This window comes from Pelmatolapia mariae, linkage group LG17 (genome assembly GCF_036321145.2).
Source record: "Pelmatolapia mariae isolate MD_Pm_ZW linkage group LG17, Pm_UMD_F_2, whole genome shotgun sequence".
NCBI lineage: Eukaryota > Metazoa > Chordata > Actinopteri > Cichliformes > Cichlidae > Pelmatolapia > Pelmatolapia mariae.
In genome coordinates, this window is record NC_086242.1 from 33581964 (window position 1) to 33602500 (window position 20537).

Genomic DNA, 20537 nt, shown 5'->3' on the forward strand with positions numbered 1-20537 from the left:
CAGTGCTCATCACTCACTGGGGCTAAGTAGCCTGTCAAAGGTTGCTGTGACTGCAAATTAAATATTGTTATCATCCATAGAATTTTCTCATCATTGCACCCATGCATACACTTGTTGTTAACAAGCTGACAGAAGACAGAACAGCTTGCAAAGCAAAAATTTGAAAACCCATTAATGGTAGAAAACTGCTCATGTCTAGTTAATTTGTTACTACCTCAAGTAACTCAATTTTAAAAGTAAAAGAGTTGGCTTATTAACAGATGAAACAATTAGCAAATTGTTTTCATAATCGCATCACAACATTTCAATAACTTAGCCTAGTTTCTGCACGTAGCAAATACTTTCTGTTTATGTGTTCCCAAAATCTGAATATTTTGTTGTCTTAGGACCGTTGGCTGGATAAAACAGGCCACATAAACCTTTCAGATTTTGTAATCTGGATTTTAACTAGTACCTAGTAGTACATTTTATAGACTAAACAATTAATCAGGAAATCAAGAAAACAACTTTCAGCTGTAAATCCATTTAATGTGAAACATGAATTGAACTAATATAATTCTAATGGCTGGCAGTTACAGACGAATAAACTGACCAACAGCTGGTCACCTGTAATTCCTCTTTTGCTCTGTGTCGTTTGTGCAGCGATTAGTGTCTAAGTGGCCCTGTCGCTCCAAGCTCTGCAGAAATAGCCTTGATATCACCTCTGGCTGTGGGATGCTCTGAGGCTAACAGTTATGTAGGGTCCCAGGGCCAGGTAGCAGCACAGAGAGGATACTGGGAGATGTCAGCTGTGCTGTAACAATAATCTAGCCAGGCCTCTCCGCCCCATCCTACGCCTCAGCCAGAGTCCAACATTTCCAAATGAATAACTTTATAAAATGGACACCTGCCACGAGACCCCACATGCATCACTAGTGCCAGAGTGGCGAGCACAATCGCCCAGCAGTCACGGCCAGTTGCTTGCTGATATATCAGATGCGATCCTAGAGAAGGAGTTCAGCGCCCCAGCCAAATGTTAAAGTTATTTGTTCTTGTCATTAAACTAAACTTTATTGTGACCCTCTCTTGCTGTTATTGCACTAGTAGCGATTTTCCTGAACTGGACTTTATCATTGAGACTGTCTATGAATCTCTCGGGCTTTGCCACTGCACTCCACTGAGTCATAATTCCTTGTTGCCCTTAAAGTCTAGAGGGCCAGAGAGAGGAGAGGAAGAGAAGAAAAAGAAAAGGAAAAACAGATATGACAGCCAGCCTTGTTCACTTTGTGAGAATAAGCGGCTTGTACCATTTTAGCATTTTAAATGTGACTACCAATTCTGCAATGTTTAGTTAACACTGTGCACTTTAACAAAAACAAAACAAAACATTTGCACATTAAGAGGCACAAACTTGGACATGAGAACTCTTAGGTATTACTGGTTATTTGTTGAACATTTTGTTTGTGATTCTGTCAAACAGATGCTTGAGCAGGTGGACAATGTCTGTAAGACAAAGACAATATTTGACACACAAATGGAATTAGTGAGGCAAAAAAATGTGGGTAAATCTTTTGCAAATACCAGTACTAATCACGGTGAGGTACTCACACACCCATTTTTCATCTTTGTCCTTTCCAAAGCATCGAGGCAAATGTGTCCCTGGGATTTTGAACACAAGTTCCAGGAAAGACGAAAGATGAAATAGTGTGGAGGAGCTAAGGTGTTTTTAGCTCTTTTTTTTAAGGGCTATATTGTGTTAATGTCAATGCAGTACGTGTAGGTGGTGTTGATGGCAGTTTTTATTATGATTTATAATATGGAAAATTGTTGCATGGCTTTATTTCCTTTTATGAAACACGTTACAAACACAGTGTGGCTCGTCAGGATCAGCATATAAGGGCCTTCTGCCCAGTTAGGGGTTGCTGCTGGCGGAGTGCTCCATAGACATTCAGTGCTGAGCTCCAGAAATCAAACGTATTAAATAGAAATAGCAAAAGTTGGCCTACACTAATTTCTGCCTCTGGCTTCAATGATTGTCACCTAGCTGCTCAGTTGTCACCCATCACAGTCCCTGTTTCTTACTACTTGAAGAAGCATCTTTTGCACTCATGACAAGCTCTATATTTTTTATTCTTGGATTCTAATAGATTCACTTTGCATGATTCACTTCTCATAATTTCATTTATCTCATGTCAGACCTTGATTCAGCACCTCAGTTCTTCCCCTTATGAAACAAGCATTTCTCTCCAATATTCTTCCCATTGGCTGCCCTTCACACGTAGGACTTGAACAATAGGTGGGCTGTTCTCACAAGGAAACCTGTGCCTGTAATGACCATATTAGGATATCCTCTTACATCTCTGACATCATAAACATCCAAGCATAGGAGCATTTATAGCAAAAAACTATATGTTAATACTGTCACTATGTTATTCTATTTTACTTGCACACATAGGGAAACCATTATTTTCTATATCATATTTCTTTCTATATAAGTATTAGGTCAATTTTAAAATATATTTAGTAAGCTTTAGATAACTTCAGATGATGTGTGTTAGATTCAATTATAATCAAATGGTTAAAAAATGTGCAATTGGAAGATTTCGGTCTCTAGCGTTTATCTACCAAAAAACTAGGCTCAGAAAATGTGTTTCTCTTTCAGTTTAATTCTACCTGAAAGAATTCTGAAAATATATTCTCTTGTCTGTCTGCACACTGCTAAGATCCAACCCATTAATCAGTAAGTACACAGAGAACCATTATTATTCTTTTTATTATAGAACTTTACATCAAAGTTTTGGTTTTAACGTTTAAAGCTGATGGTGAGAAATGGAAAGTATGGATCCTCTTACTGTTGTAATGAAAAGGGTTGTGATCCATGGGTGTTTGCCGCGGTTCAGTATGCTTTATCGCTGATGATGAGGGCATCCCTCACTAGCTTTATGCCATTTTCAGAATGTTTCATTACTCTCCTATTTTCCTCTTTTTTCCACCTTCACTGACCCAACATCTGCTGCTCAGGAAAAAGCATTTAAACCAATATTGGAGAGAAATATCTTGCACAAAAGTGCGTGTGGATCATTAGGAGGCTGCAACTGTTACAAAAACATTAGCATTTGTGAGGTACAATGCAGACAAAAAAGGTGGCCGTTTTTACAGCTTGTGTATTTTCCAAAGGTTCTTGAAAGAGACAATGCGGTCATAGAAAATATAAACTGCAGATAAACGATGTGACATAAAACTGCAGCCCATGTCCTGTCAAGCTCGGGTGGCTTCCAAGCTCAAACTGCCTTAATTTTCACCTCCTGTGAATAGCGCTAACATCCTCTTTCTCCTCTAGCATGAAAAAGGGGATATTTTGCTCTGCTTTAATGAGATGGTGTTATGCCTGGTTTATGCCATTTTACAGCTTTAGACATAAATGTGTTGAACCTATGACACTATGTTGGGTAGAAAAAGGGGGTCTCTATTCAGGTTCACGGTTGTCTTTCATTTAAATTTGCTGGGAAAAAAGACAACACGGTTAGGTGGCACACAACAAGAAGCATTTTAGTCGGCTCCTTAAGACAAATCTGGCCTTATAACCTTGAAAACTACCAGCTTGTCTCCAAAATTCCCTTTTCCCTCAATGAAGTAAAAAGGGCAAGTTTTTGCTCTTTAAGATGGCGGTACATAACCTGTCCATGGAACATAAACGTGTCTGCTGGTTGGGGAAGATGGATGGAGGCCCACATGCCTGCCTTAATAAAAAGGTCTTTAAACCCTTGTCCAGATCTTCTTCCGAAGGAAGCATGATATTAAAGAGGGGCAGGGAACTGGGTTCGGTAAACGTAATGGATCGGCAGGAAAGTTTAAAAGCACCAAGGGGGTAGGCCATTATGTAAAACAGGGCTCGCTCAAGTAATCTGCGCCCTGTCTCTAAGCTGCCAAAGACAAAGAACACATGCAGAGGCCCTGATTGCTTCTTAAGAAGCTCTCCCCATGCCGTGATGGATTCTGGTATTTTGACTGTTAATATGTTTGAATGAAAATTATTTATACATTTCGGTGAGGTTGAGTGCCTCTCCCTGTGATTACTGCATCTGAAAATGAGATCGGAGGAGCAGGAAATTTCCATGTCACAGAGACCTGATGTATACTCAGATTATGGGCTGATTGCCGCTCAGACGAGCACCGCGCGCCATTTTCCCTGCGCCTGTGACAACTCCCCATCCCTGACAAGGCCTCTTAGTTTCCCCAGTTATTGATGCATTCTGCATAAATACAATCCATTGATAGCGTCTCCTGCAGAATATAGGTAAGAAACTGTAACATTTAGTTGTGTGTGTATGTGTGTGTGAGTGGAGTGAAAGCGGGATATTTATTAGAGTCAGAGGCAAGGAGGCGAGCAGCGAGGAAAGCATCCTAAATGTTCTTTATCCAGCAGCGTAGAGAGGAGCTGATCAAAAGTGAATCACGTCGGAGGGGAATCTGCATGTACGATGATGATACCTGGGCAGGCATTTATCAGAGTCCCTGCGCTAGTTCAATGGGAACAAGAAGGATAGCATGATGTGGAGGAGAGAAACCGAGACAAGAGTGATTGGTAATGAAAAGACGCGCGGGAGGTCGTTGAAATAAAAGGTGTTTTAAAAGGATCACATATACAGAAAAGTGGTTCTGTAAAAAACACTGCGTTGACTTACATAAATTCCCAGAAGCTTTAATGTCAATGTTTAATCTAACTAAGCACATTCAGTCAGGCAACTGCATTCTTGTTCCAAATTAAAAATTCTAGTTTTTACTACATAACTACAGCTGTAATTTTACATAATTGAGTTCATTTCATTGTGTTATTATTTCTTTTTTAGACATAAGCTGTAGTTATTAAGTATGCTAATGTGTTTTGTAAGCACAACAGTATGCACTTATACCTAACTTATACCTAACTTTAAAAGCTTAGAAAACAGGGGCAGGCTAAATTACTGGGAAACCTCTTCTTTTTGCTGGAAGATGAAAATTAACTCACATACTTTTGTGTGCCTCTTTCTTTCTTCTCTCATCAGCAACAGCATGTCTGTACAGAGAACTACGGATATACCTGCTCGGTCCCACTCTTCCATCTATATTACATGTGTTACTGTGGGTGCTATATAAAATTCCTGAGCCACCACCATTCCTGAAAGCTTTTCTGATGGAAAGCGAGTTACTGAACACTTCATAAAGCCTAAGCATAACCCTACAAGAACAGACCAATTAAAATGCACATCTTTGTTTTTGTCATTTCATTTTTAAAAATACCTACAGTATATCATTCACATAGAGGATACAGAGAAAACAAATTGGATTCTGTTGCTAATCTCACAGCTCTAATCATAAGAAAAAATCTACTAGTTATAACTTCTGTTTCCATTTGAGCCTAAATTGGGTAAACTTGAAAAAAACTCAAAAGTGACTCGAGGCATGTTTTTTTCACTTATTCCAAAAAGGCTGACTTTTGATGATGAAAAATAATTATCTAACAGCATCAAGGACTTAAACAGGGCCAACATCCACCAAGCTCCAAGATAAAATGATTGATAGATCCACTTCCAGCGCAACAACCCCCTGAGAACAATTACCACCTCTTTAATAATTCTGCAATCATGGCACTTGATCATAACTCATTCATTCTGGTTTGGGCAATATTCAGGAGAAACTTTTGTCTTTTCCTTCTGTTGAAGAAAAACTAATGAAAATATTTCAGTAGCCAACTTTTTAAACCCATAAAAACCCAGCCAGAATAAAAGAGCCATTAAAGGGGATCGTGAGCAGTGTCATTCTGTAGTTAAATGGAATTAGCATTACACAGTGAAACAAATTGGGCCCCCTCCACGCAGACGCACACGCATACACACACCCTTATAAATGCACACATTTAGTCAGCACCCCCAGGCACGGGTTCAGTTATCCTCGTCCCTGTCTCTCTTCGGGGGCCTGATTTGAATATGTGCCTTATTTTATGGAGGAAGGTAATTGGAAGTCGGTGATTTACTGCAGTGTATACAGGGACTGCATCCAACAAAATATCTGGAAGCAGGGAATAATCGCTTTGTAGCCTGCTGCCGCATTTATCTGGACACAGGTATATTTTAACCACCGGGTGTTGACAGTGTTGACTATTAGCCAGCAAATAAATTATTCAGCACTTACAAGAGGGGGAAAAATGGGAAAAATCTCCTTTCCACAGCTGCAACAGGACAAAGCAGTGTGCAGCGGTGTAAAAAAAAAAAAAAAAGAGGCAGTCATTTTTTCTTCAATTACAAAAGGCAAATATTTATTATTTATAAGTACTTGCCTTGTATGGGCTTAAATGTTATTTATGAACCTGTTGCACAGTGATTTTCAATGTAACTCATTATTTTTAGCTGGAGGGTGTTGTAAAGGAGCAAGGATATATTTAATGACACTCTGCTAGTCGGTGCAATTACACTGTAATCATTATGTAAAATGTCCTATTAATTAAACCAATTTCTGCTGGGGGAACATTCTTTTCTGCAGGGCCTGTGCCTCATCCTTCAGCTGCATTGCTGCCTCCTGTTTTTCACCAGGGCCCCTATTATGTTGTGACTTCACTGCATACATGTTTATAAAAGAGATTTAATAAATAGAAAGTGCCACGGAGGTTTGAAAGGCAATTAGATTACTTTCCAATCACACACTGTTTTGGCCTTTTGATTGGTCTAGAACTTGGTGCATTTATAAGTTGAGAATTTGACTATTTTTTTAAGAGAAGAGAAGCGCATACTAAACTACTTGATCCTATTTGAATAACATCTCGTGCTCACAGGGTGGGAAGCTCAGTGGTTGTATTAAAAGAAGAGTTATTAATGCATTTAAACTTCAGTCAGAGGATGTCAGACTGCTTTAATGAATTCAAATCCTTTGATAAATAAGATTATATCAAAACACTGGGCTCTTTCTTTATCTAGATTAATGGTTCTTATTCTTTAAAAGGCAAGAAACAAAACAGAATTTGTCTCCTTTAAGAAAATGTTGGTGCTAGCAATCATGGAAGGACAGAGCAGCTGACCCATCTGGCTCTTTATCTGCTGTTCTGGCAGTCCTAGTGTTGCTGTCGTGACCGGGGGTCATTGGCACTTCCAATGCTCTTCAAACACAATCTGTTTTCTTTACTTCTTGGCACAAAGGAAACGATTAAGAAAACAATTCAATAGAGAGTGAGAACACACACGCGCATCTACATTGCAAATGGAGAAACTGGGATGTTTGCTATTCAGAAAGCATCGGTTGGGATAGGCCCTCTTTGCAAGAGTGCTTATACAAGAGGTTCACTCCTGAATACAACAGTCTGACACGATACTGCTGAGAGGATGACTGATTTTAGGTCACCATGCATAACCAATACCATAGATCTGGTGAAGGACTCCATTCAATAAGTCCAATAAACAGTAATTCATTAATGATGAGAGAAGAATTGAATATTATGAGATAATAAGGCAAACTACACTGCAATAAAAAAACCCAGCCTGTAAGACCTGAGGATTTTGAAAGAGCAATGTCACACATTTTAATTATTTTACAATTGCTTCTAAGTTGAAATTTGAAAAAAAAAAAAAGGTAGTCTAAATATCCGAGGGTCTCTAGGAATCTGAACAGATGGCAACAACATCTCTAACCACAACTGCCAGCCTGATCTTTTTCCCATGCAGCTCGCCACGTGTCATGTCCATTCATGAAGTTGTTACAGATGACTATCTCAGTGCGTCACCCATGTTTGGCAGCAGACAAAGCTGGGGAGCACAATGGCTCGGCCCTTATCAGGAGCGAGGACTAAAGCTCCTTGCAAGAGCGTGACTAAAGTGCTGACAGGCTGAGAGGCTTATAAAGATGAGTTGTTAAAGTCAAGGCACCTGCTGTTAAAGAGAAAGGGTGGATGGTGATGATGATGATGATGAACATGAAGATGATGGATGAAAAGAAAAGAAAAGAAAAGACTTGCCTAAGTAAACAGGCGTGGAAAAATCTCCCAGTTAAATGAGTGACTCAAAAGATGAACAACTGTGGTACAAAGCATCGTATTCTTTGGTTAAAAAATGTAACCCCATGTACATAAAGTACATTGTTCCATATGGAAAAATCAATTCACTCTAAACACTCTGGGTTAATTTTAGATTTATATGTTGCTCTCCTCTTCCGTTCAACAACGAGTGTGATTTCATTGCATGTGCTTGTGGCTATTTTAGTGTTTAGAATAGGAATCTGTGCCAAACTAATCATCAAAATCTTGTCTCCTACACAAAAAGGTGAAATAATTAAAATTGTGTATCAACATACACAATCTCACACAACACTGAGACTGTAAGAGCCCTATTTTAAGTAATACTGAGAATATTGTTTAAAAAATGCTGATAAAGAATTCTATAATCATGTAAATAAAATATTAATGACAATTATTTGTGAATAATAATTCCAAATAAACACTTTGCTGCATGTGTTTATTAAATGACTCAATATAAATGATATGCAGAAGAAGATTAGAAAACAAAAAAGTTCCATATTTCCATAAGAGGTGGATGTTCATTCACTTATGGACATTATTTGCAGAACAAGCATAAATTCTAACACACAGACACATAAACATGCACATAGTCAGAGTTTTCCAATCTGCAATACATCAGCAAGTTAAGATTATTATCGCATAGGCGAGAGGTGGCACCATGATTCCTATCATAGGTACGAATTACAATATTTATACTGCATGCTTTATTTGTGGCTGGCAGACGGATGGCACTGTTGCATTTTAATCCATTACACTGCGGCAGGGTGTCAAATTAGGCCGCTTCATTAATACACCATCCACAAGCCAGAGAGAAAGAGGAGAGAAGGAAAGTCGATCGAAAAAAAGAAAGGAGGAGGAGGAAAAGGGGGCAACTGTACATCAGGGAGAGATTATTATTATTCTGTCTCTCTCTGAGATGAGAGCAAATTATAAGAACATACACCTTCTTCATCTGTTTGGATAAGTGGGGGGCCGGCGCCTGATGGATGACTGTGTTTACAAATGAGGGTGATAATGTTAAGCAGAACTGCGCTACATACATTTCCCACCAATGACGCTCTAGATGGTCACACACATACAAACTCACATAAACACACACACACACACATACAATGAAGAGGCAGACTGATGATGAGAGTCCCTTGGCTACCGGATTAGGCAATCTTCCCAGCCGCCAGCAGATTGATAGAGTCACTGCTCACAGACACAATTGCAATAGGGAGGACTAAAGTTTGGCCTGCTGGTATCATCTGTGCTTACCACCAACTTGGTATGAATCTCTGAGGAAGGATGACCTGTGAGGGGTGAGGCATGGGACATATTCCTCAGTTTCCTTTGTGTCTGTGCAGCTGTGTGGCTCACCACAGTGAAAAGATTACTGTGTCTGCCAAAGAACAAATCACATTATTCTTATCCACTTTGTTATTAGACTATTCAATATAAATATTAAAGGGGATAGCTTTAGGTTGGATAAAAACAAACTATTTGCGCTCTGGAATTTATTTTACATTTTTTCATACATTTTTGTGGATTTATCAAGAAAAAAAACTGACAGCTTGGCAGATAAGGAAAACTGATTAGGTTATTTGTAGCTCCTGTCTGTCCTTGTTCTTGTTCATTCTATTCTATCATTTGTGTAAAGCAACTTAAAAGTGTAAATAACAAGGTGGTGGAAATCAGAGGTTTAAACATCTGCAAATATGGATATTAAAATGATATCCTTGCTTTTCATAATATAGGGCTGACAAATAATTTCAGCCAGCTATGCATTTTTGAAGGGAATATAAAGTCAATAAAAACCTGTGTCCCATCTTATTTATTAAATTTGACTTTTCAAAAAAAATTATTGGTCAGTATAACCATGGAATTACTTTGAATTCATACCCTATAATTTTTATAATTACCCTGTAATTACAGTATATGTTGTCAGCTTTAGTATTACTTTGCATTTGCCTTACTTTTGCTTGTATTGCACAAAAAAGTTCCATTTAGTAGTAGCTCTAATCATAATGACTATTATTGCAATAATGATACTACTACTACTACTACAACTATTAATAATAATTATATTAATAATAATAATGATGATGATGACGATAACTCCATAGGAGGAGGATTTGTCAAGGCCGATATTTGGCGATTTAACAATCTCTAATAACACCTGCCGATATTTTTTGAAACATATGAAACAAATCTGTTTGTGAAACGTAAATTCTGCTCACATTTTAAATGTGTAGTTATTTATGAGTCATTACTAAGATAATATGACAATGTAGTTTAAAAAAAACAATAATAATAATTTAACTGTCACAAGCTGTGGAATACTCGTTCATGCGCCGCCTGCTCGATTTGGCTTTTTGTTGTTTGTGATGTTTCAACATGTTTGTCCACAGGGAAGTTGTTGAAGTTGTTCCCTCAGTTGAATAAACTATGCTGCGTTAACACTCATAACATGTTTTAAGGGTGTTTCTCCTGTCTTCATTTAATTAATTTCCATTTATTTTAGATTCCGATGCAGATATGTCGTCCAATATCTCATTCTGGCCGATATATTGACCCACCCAATATATCAATCTGACTCTAATACTAATATATGAAATATGTAAAACTATGAAATATATTTCAGAGTTTTCAGTGTCACTGATTCAGTCTGTTGTCAACTTTCTGACATGCTGGTGAACAAATAATACTCATAGTTTCATCTGCAGCCAGTCTCTTTGGCTAAAATGAATGAATGGTCGGAGTCATTTAAGAGCAATTGCAGCTGAAGAGAGGTTAAATGTCTGCATTAGAATGTGTTTGCCCCCCAAGCATGTTAAAGAGCCCTTCGTTCAGGATGCCCCATAATTTCACAGACCCTAGCATGTCATCTTTCTCCGAATGTCACAGAAAATAGACTGATGAATCACTTCCTGATGTCACTGCGGTGGACTGGTGACAATCAGTGAAATGATAGTGTCTGCCTGCCTACACATATCTGTAATTGATAGCCCAAACCCCAAACACTCGCCTCTCTCCACTAGCGATGATGGAACATTGGATTGAAATCACCCCGGATGAGGTGGGGTCCGGGCCATTTGTTATTTACTTCTCGCTCGCTTCGAAACAGCCCCCCACCCCCCCAAAACCCCTCACCAACATCACCACCTCATCAGCCCCCACCCTCACTCCCCGCCGCCGCTGCCAGAATTTTTGCCACAAGAACACATTATGGTAATCAGACGGTATGTGTGTATAGGAATCAATCAACAGAAAAGCCCATCGCGAGAGTTATGACACAGAGAAGTCTGTTTGTAACTTTTGATTAATGGGGAACACGTCGTTGTTTGACTGGATGAATGGGGAAGTGGGACGACCTGCAGGACTAGTAAGTTCAGCAAAGGTTATGCTGGTGTCTTTAGAATCACTGTTCAGGTGGTGAAAATCCCATGTTCTGGGGAAGGGTGTTGCCTTCAGTACAGCAAAGCAGGGTTTAACCCATTTTCTTGACAGTGTTATGTCAAGCGCCACAGAGGTGATGAATGCCATCTCAGATTCCTCTCATCAGCATTACTGCCACCTTGGCACTGCCTCTCCCCCTCTCTCTCCTGCACCTGCCATCCCTCTGCCTGCCTGATTTATAAAGTTGTTATGGCAATTCACTCTAATGTTATTTCCTGCCACATAAATACATATATCTCAGGCAGGTATTATAAGGCCTGTAATGGAGGCGCATCAGGGGTGCTCTGGGGATCCTTTTTTAGGATATTTGGCAGGATGTTATTGGTTGCGCCGAGAGAGAAACTTACATTAGCATTAATCCTCAAGGTGCAAGATAAAAGACCGCAGAGGCTGTTTTATTATCATCAGACAGGCTTTGTGCTTCAGCCCCTGTGTGTTCCATTTGTTTTCAGTGGAGTTTCAAAGCAAAAATTGTTCTTCGGGTGTATTTTTGACCCCCTTTCAGAGTTCCAGCTTTTTTTTTCATCACAGCAGTTAAAGTGCTGTTTAAAAAAAAGTTTTTCGTGTTTTCTCTGATTGTAAACAGCAGGCACAGCATGACAAAAGAGAGTCCAGATTCCTGGAACCTTGATACCTCTGGGATCATAAAAGCTTTTTTATTGTGAATAAATCACAATGTCCAGTAATTACATCACAATAGTATTTGTTTGTCTTTGCTGACCACCAAATACTCAGGTTGTAATACACATCCATGTCCTCTTTTGTTCCTGAGTTTTAACATCTACTAATGGTCAGGAAATTTGAATTTTTGACTTTTTAGATATAAAATGCTATCACTTTGCTCTTTATCCTGCTAAGCAGTTGTTATAATAAGCCTATGTGTTCTTAAGTTGAGGCCAAAACATGTTTTGTGAGGTCAGAGTGAACTTGATGTTTGACTTGCAAATCATTGTTGTGTAATACTCAATCCAAGTGAACCTTTAGGCCATATTTATCAGGGCATTCCTGAGATTAATGGAAGGATAGATGGACAGCTCCAAAACAAAATACAGACAAAATCAGATTCTCCAAGCTTTAACGTCTACAGAGTCCCATAGTCCTCAAGCAACTGACACTTTCTTGCCCTTGTTTTAACATTACTGTATGTGGATACACAAACAAATCAATCATTCATCGCCCTTTTGTAACTTCTGCAGACAGTTGGGGTTTGCAAATCCAAGGAGCAAATTGTTTTTGGAATCTCCATTATGCCCCTTTCTAATGTTGCCATTAGCAATCAGCTCACTGGGAAAACAGGACAGCTAAAGCTATAGGAAAATCATTTGAACCTACGTCCCCATCATAGATCCCCTGTCGCTGAGTGGGGTCAGGGGTGCCGGACAGGGTGACAGCTTGGGTCAATACTCGGGAACCGGTGGAGGATTGTGCAGTTGGGTTTTAGTGTAGGTAGTCCTCCTAGATACGCCAGCTTTAAGGTGGAGTCTGCAGAATGTTGAAAAGACAAGGTGTATGCGCATGTATTCATTCTGGTGTGTGTATGTGGTAAATATTAGGGGGAGGGAGGTACAAGTGATAGTTGCTGACGATGCCAGCTTAAGTCAGAAGTTCACACACACTCACAGAGAAGCTAATGACAGGCCGAGTGGAGGTATTGAAAGGCATGACGGCCAAATCAGGGAGTGTCCCTCCCTGTCCTCTGCTGCCAACCTCCTTTCTCCTCCCGCCACTCAGGGGGCATGGCACGCCACACAAGACTGACACCTGAAATATTGAGTTATCGATACAGTGTCTCTGCGTGACAGCGTGAGTGTGTGACAGCGTGTGCACCTCCTCGTACAACCGAGTGAGCTATTGATACAATGCCTGCTTAACGTAAGAGCGTTGTGTGCATTTATGTGTGCGTCTATGACTTTTTTTTCTAAGTGTGTGAAGTGTCACTATACGTGCGATGGAGTTATTGATATTGCACACTTGGAGTCAAACCACCTATCGATTCCTAGAAACACGACACCTGCATGCAAGTCAGGTAAAGCCGGCATACTTCAGGTTTACCGGCAGAGACTAAAGTTTTCAGCAAAGACATCCAAGGACTTTAATGATACATGTTCCTGAAACTAGCCAATCTGTAGATGTGTTAACATTATGGGGCTGGTTTTATATGTACACAATTGATGACATTTGGGTGATAACATTTGCGTGTGGGCAAAGAAAAATGGAGGGAAAAAAAGAATAAAAAAGATGCCAGTGGGTAATAGAAAAATCCAGAGTATGATGTCAGGTATGGATGTGAGATATTAAGACATTTTTTCTGCCAGGCCTATTTCAGCCAGACAGTAGGGGGCTATTTGGAATGGAGGAGGAAAGTAATAACCTCCATTTGTTCCCCCTTGTCCCTCGGCTTATGAAAAACGCCTTTACAACTTGCTTTGCCTTAACTGGGTTTTCTGGGGGATTTTGAAGTTTGGCAACTTGTCACTAGGATTGGAGCAGGTGGAAATATGATGTTCAGGTCATGCCTTTCTCTGCTAGTTCAATATGTTGCTGTGCGATGGAGGTAGGCTTGGCAAAAGGGGGATTTGGTATATTAATAAAGCACAAGGTGTTTCGGGGGCCTCTACATACTCCTCTGCTGTTGTCAAGAAAAAAAACACCCCATCATGATTTCTCAGTGAATAAATTACAAATATATTTGGTGTAAGGTGTAATATTTCATTATATGTGAAGAAGGAAAATAATAAACAGCAGCGTCTATGCTATGTGTTATTCCACATTCTGTTCTAGCTCTCCCCGAGCCCCCTGAGAGCCCTGGCTCAGCTCCCCCGCTCCCACTGGCTCCATCACTATCAATTGTCTTTGAACAGCTCCGATCATCACCTCAATTATCCGTTGTCCTGCCCACCTGATGGGTTTTTTGCCAACTATAACTTCTCTGTGGATGGACAGGGAATAATGACAGCTGAGGCCTGTGCTTTGGCAGCAGGGTGGAATACAAAGAGGGCGAATGGATGTAGATGTGGCTGCGAAATTCAGCTTCTCTCTGGCACACACACACATTGATACATGAGAAAATACACATACAGTCTTGCATTCACACCAAAAGACTCAAAGAGTCCACAGATGTTGATGCAAAAACACACACACACGCACACACATATGCACACCCAAACCCCTATCCCACCTCCTCCTGTAGAAAAGCCATTTACTGACCGAGCGCCGAAGTGTCAAGCTCTAAAGTGAATCTAAGAACGTGCTTGATGCGTTCTCTCTCTCCCGCTCCCGCTCTTTCTGTCTCTCTCACTCTTTGAGGCTGAGAGAAACTCATTTATCCTGCAAATCCAAATACACCAGCAGAGTAGGGGAAATGTATTCATACCACAGGTGATCTTATTATGGGCGCGGTAAACTGAGCAATGAGAACATCATCCAGCGCAAATGACACCTAAACACATATCAACAAAAGAAAAAAAGAAAAAGAAAAAAGAAAGTAATATCATCTGCATAATCAGAGAAAAAGCAGTCAGCTACCATCGTCTGGGAAATGGAATGAATCGAAAAGTTCAGCGCCGGAGCGTCGTGCTATTTATGCACGACGGTGATTCGATTTAAAGTCCGCCAGGAATCTCCATGTTGTTACTGCGTGGGAAATAAGCATGCTGTGGGCGCTTTAGCTATTAGCCAAGCAAAATTCACAAAAACTATTGAGTGCTGGATGCATATATAGTTCAAGGGGAATTGGAAGTGACACATAACACATAACCATAATCCACTAAAGCAAGAAACACTGCAATTACTTCAAGATTACATACTTTATTTAGTCGAGTGCAGATACTCTAGCCATCCCTCAGGTAGCAAGAAGTTGATGCTTAATAAAGTGTCATTTTGACATAGAATGCAGTGATGGTGTAATCCTAATTTTTCCCAAATGGAGCTCCATCTGACGCTATGTTTAATCTTCAAACCAATGCAAAGAGGCTATTTTATCACAAAATTACAGATACTGCACATTTTTTATTCATGCTACTACAAGAAATATAAAAAAAAACAGACTTTTTTTTTTTTTTTTTACCAAAATGTGTTCAAAAGACATGCATGCTTTGAGAAAATTGTTGGCTTGTGTGATGAGTCACATTAATGAATGAGTTTTAAAGCTTTAAACTAATTAATGTGTCCTAAATAACCAAGAAAAAAATCTCTGCTATTATTTGAGGAAAAAATCCAGAAACAAAGTAGTAAGTTTAGTGATACAAAATATAATAATTAGAGCCTGGCCAGTTTATTGGCTGGCTGATGTAAAGCTCAACAATACGATTCTGTAATTAAAAATCTGATTCATATTCTCCATAGGAATTTTGATTATGAGTCATGATGTTGTATCTAAAGCAGACTTACTTTGGACTGACATTGTGGAATGATGGTATGTGCTTTGGCAGAAACAACAATTCTGCATGACATGTTTTAACAAAAACATGTTTTATGTGCATTGTTGAGAGAAAACAACTACTCTACCCACAAAATCAGTGACAACTCTAATTGGTGGAGGTCATTGGAAATACCTGCAAACTTCAGGCCACTTAGTGATCATGAAACTTCAGAAACACCCTGAATGGTGTTTGCAGTTACAAGCCAAGAGCTGTACTATATGGATAAGCTATACAATACACAGAGACACAACACAACATTTAAATTTAAATCTTTTCAAATGTTTTCAAAACTTTTATTATAGAATACTAACATAATGAAAGGGTTAAATTCAAGAAGGAATAAAGTCCTTTATTTTTTTCCTTATTTCCCTTTTTTTTTTCCTTTATTAAAAAAAAAAAAAAATCCAAATAAAAACCTCTTATGGTCACCTTGCAGCTGTTTGGCTTGGTTCCAGATTTAAATCTCTCTTTATAATTTCTGGAATGTCAATGGAAAAATGAATGGGAAACTAATTTCCAGAACCAGAGCCTTTAAAAAAGTGGACAGACACAGTTGAGTTCTAGTATAGACTGATATTAGCTATTTGCTGATCCATTGCTACTGGCATTTAAAACTGTCAATTAATGAAAATTAAATGTGTAAATACGAAACAGGAAAAAGTCTCTTCAGTCCCGTTATGAGTGTTGTCGTTACATCTTTTGTCCACCAGCAGGCACTCTGCAATTTCCCTGTTGGCAACAAACCTGTTTGGAATGCCTCAAAGAGCAATCAGCTGATCCAAGTAGTAAATGACTAAATAAATAACTCCACATAACAAAAGTTAAGGAACTCTGTTTAAGTTTTGCGTCTCTGAAAGAAAAAAATCCCAGGCAATATATCAGAATATCACATTTTAAAATCCTACATCGGTTGTACTCTATTAGGAATAATATGCTATTACAACAGAATATATTATCATCTGTTTCAGGTGTATAATGCCATGCTTCCATCCTACAGCAACAATGGCTGCTGACATATAAATAGAAATTCTTGTGTATAAATCTCAAAGGTTATAGTTGGCCTGTGATAGGAAATTATTATTCTGCATTGTCTCAGGGCCATCCAGCCAGATAGCTGCGCCATTAGCATTTTCCTCTTTGTTCCCATCTATAAACATTTTTGTTGTCCTGAAGGGTCATCTCTGTATTCTTCCATCTCCCCCTTCCTTTGTAATGAATGAGTGTAATTACCAGGCCTGATTGGTTGGAAGGTCATTGGGAATCCTGTAATTTTTCACTTATGTTAAGCTTGTGTTTGTGATGAATGTACCCAACCTTTCTGCATCCCTCCTTAGATTACTTTAGGCATAGAAATGCATCCACAAATTAAGCTGTTCATTGAACACTGTTCCTGGCCGGCCATGAGTACGTTTATACAGATAAACAAATGGAAAGAGGTGGTGTGGTGTTTTTTTAATGCCTGGCCTATTGCAGAAGAGGCATGCTGTGTTTTTATGTCACTCATAGTTTCTTTATTTATACATCGGGAAATCCGTGAGAATAAAGTTTCAAGTCTTTGTGTACATATTAGCTAAAATCATTGGCAGTTTTAGCTGAAGGGTTATTTTAAGGAGAAGCACTGATGTGGATTAGATACATTTTTGAGTGTCATAGTATATACTAAAATGCTTTTTAAAGAGATATCTAATCATTATTAGATTCCTCTTTAAAGAAGCTTGTTCACGAACTTTGTAATTTAATCGAGCTTGTTCTTGTATTGAATTTAACTGAACAGCAGATTTCCCAGGTATCCATCTTCTCATCTGTACTCTTTCAGACTTTCATTAAAAGTCCATCATTGGAGTAACAGTAAGATCTCCAGGTCTTAAACCCACCACCATGCCTGTCTTTCCTAGTTCATTTTCACATTTTCTAAACTTTTCTTCCCCTCTCTTTGGACCTATAATCTTAGTGTTTGGTTGTGGTTTCTCTTCTGTTGGTTGAATTAGTGGCCTGTCAGAGATGGTTCTGCTGCAGGGCGCTGGCAGCTGCCCCACTCACTCCACAGCCTATCAGCCTCACATTCAGCTGTCCATGAAGGAGGGATGGAAGGACAGAAGCATCATTGGATGGAAAGAGCGAGGTAAGGCTTCAGAGGGCCAAAGGATGGAAAGATGGGAAGATGTGGTGATGGAGAAGGGAGAGGGGGGCACTCTTGATGGAAAGAAAGAGCAGAAAGTGGTGTGGCTAAAGAATGGAGGGATGAAACAAAGGAGTGAATCGGCTAGGGGGCTCTGTGGCCGAAAGCCAGGCAAGTGAGTCAGTGAATGGTTGCAGAGGCTATAGTCTCCTTGTCTTCCTCTTTTTTTTTTTCCACTTTCTTGCTCTCCTCCTGTTTCCCTTACAATTGCCTTCTTGGTGGACTCCTGGGCTTCTATCTCTCTTCTCTCTCTTTCACCTTCTCTTTTCTTCCATACTCAGGCAGCTGACAGGCGGACCGGGGCCATGATGGACGATGCCCTCTCCGAGTCCGACAACATTTTCTCTCAGTCCCTGAAGCAAGATCAGGCAGTATGAGACGCAGGCCGACGCTGGCCTCTTTCAGTGTTTGTGAGGTCCAATTGCTGTGTTCAGTCACCCCTCTCACGACCCCCATATCAGCTGCACGGGGCTTGTGCAAACTGGAGCTGACCACACGGCCCTGCTTCTCAAAATCTGCACAGTGGCTATGCCACAGCGAGCGGGCAACATTTAACCACATTTCAGCCCTGTGACTTTTCTCTCTTTCTCTTTGTCACAGGGCGCAAAACAGATTTATGAGATCACAAACAACAACAAAGCTTACATATGAAGTCATCAAGCCCTGTCAGAAAGTTTTCCCTCTCAGTATGCAAACGAATCCACAAAGATTTTTATAAGCCTCTTAACAATTCGTATAACAATGCATACATTTTCATTATTAACAAATTCACTAATATCAGCTTAATTCTTTGGACTCTTTCAAGATGAGCGACATGGTAAATATTTGGTCGAATTAGAAAACAACTCGAAATGTATAATAAAATTCAAATATCTTCAGACAATAAGGTTTCCCTGCAGCCCAAAACAAGAAAACAGCCACAACTTAATTCAATCTCATTAATTTGATAACGCTTAATCAATGAGCCCGCTGTGTTAAAAAGGTCTAGTTCAAACATCGATTACTGCCTTTCAATTCTATCTCAACAATAAGCTGGGGGAGGCAACTTACCGTCAATGGCCTTAAGATGCTTTAATCTGCGTTTTCTGTGGCATATTCATGGCGTAAACCCTGGCATGTGCTTATGCGCGCGCGTGGGGTGGGTGCTCGGTCTTATTATTGCTGTAATATCAAGTTTACCCCACCTCAACACACACACTCACAGTGTTGGTACACCAGCGGCCACCCACCCACCAACCTGCCAGAACCCCAAACCCACCCCATCCCCAGCCTTAATCCAATTTGTTCAGTCCCCCTGTCTTCTGCTGGCACAAAATTAAAGGCCTGCTCCCACAAAAACACCTCACATTTCCAAGGTATTGGCTGCCCTGCAAGACTAGAAACTTCATTTATTCTGGCTAACTTCTCAATTATCTTCCCAGTAGTGGAGACGTGTAAAAAGTACAAAAATCAATAGGATTCCATTCCCCTTGTATTGGAAAGGGGAAAATTAATGAGATAGGACACTCTCTTAATCAGAAATAAATGTTTTAATTCAGACAATGACATAGTTTTCCCTTGCAGAAGGATGACAAATGCCGAAGCGCTAGGAGCCCCACCAAGAAGCCGTTTCAATTTTATTGTAAATATAAAAGGTATTGATCTGTGAGATGTACAAACCCTATTGCTTACAAAAGCCATTCAGGGGGACTGGGAAAACTATTAAGCGGCGGGTCAGAAATCAATAAACAACACTAAGAGGTGGCTGTGCCTGCCCTCTCTGGCAAATCTCTGGAAAGCCAAATGGCGGAGTTAGTGACAGACGGCTGAGCGGTGGAGCAATGTTAAGGATGATAGGGTCAGCTGGTTAATGTGGTGAGGGCCCCGACAGGTCGGCAGCCCACCTCAGAGCTGAAGGCCTGACAAGCTGCCATTTAAAGAGACACTGACTCATCAGCCTGTCGCTACAGTTAGTGTTTCACTGCAGCGGGCCTCAGCTGACAGGAGCCATTCTGCTCTTTCTTTCTTTTACTTCATTTTTCTCTCATTTGCTTGCACTCTCTCATCTCCTTCTCTTCTGCTGTGGTTTTATCTTCTATTAGCTTGTTAATCTAGCTTTCATTTTTGTGTCTTTTTTTCACTCTGAGGCAGCCATGTTTCGCCTTATCCCAGCTTCTTTGCATGCACCTTAGATCAGGCGGACAGCAGTAGTTACATATGCGTGTGTCTTTATGCTGGCATAAACAACTCAGTGAGAACAAGCTGCTTGGCTCTGAATTGCTCTGGCTTGAATATATAAGGCCGATATAGAGGTCACAAGTTATTTTCAATAAAGCTTTTACAAAACAAGACAAAACAGATCTGTGCGACACATCAAACAGCTCTTCTTGAAGACCTGCAATTTTTCACAGGCTTTTGAGTTCTGTCTATATTTATCGTCGCTTAATGTTATTGAATGATGTAGTTATGTCTGTATGTGTCTGTGTATATATATGCA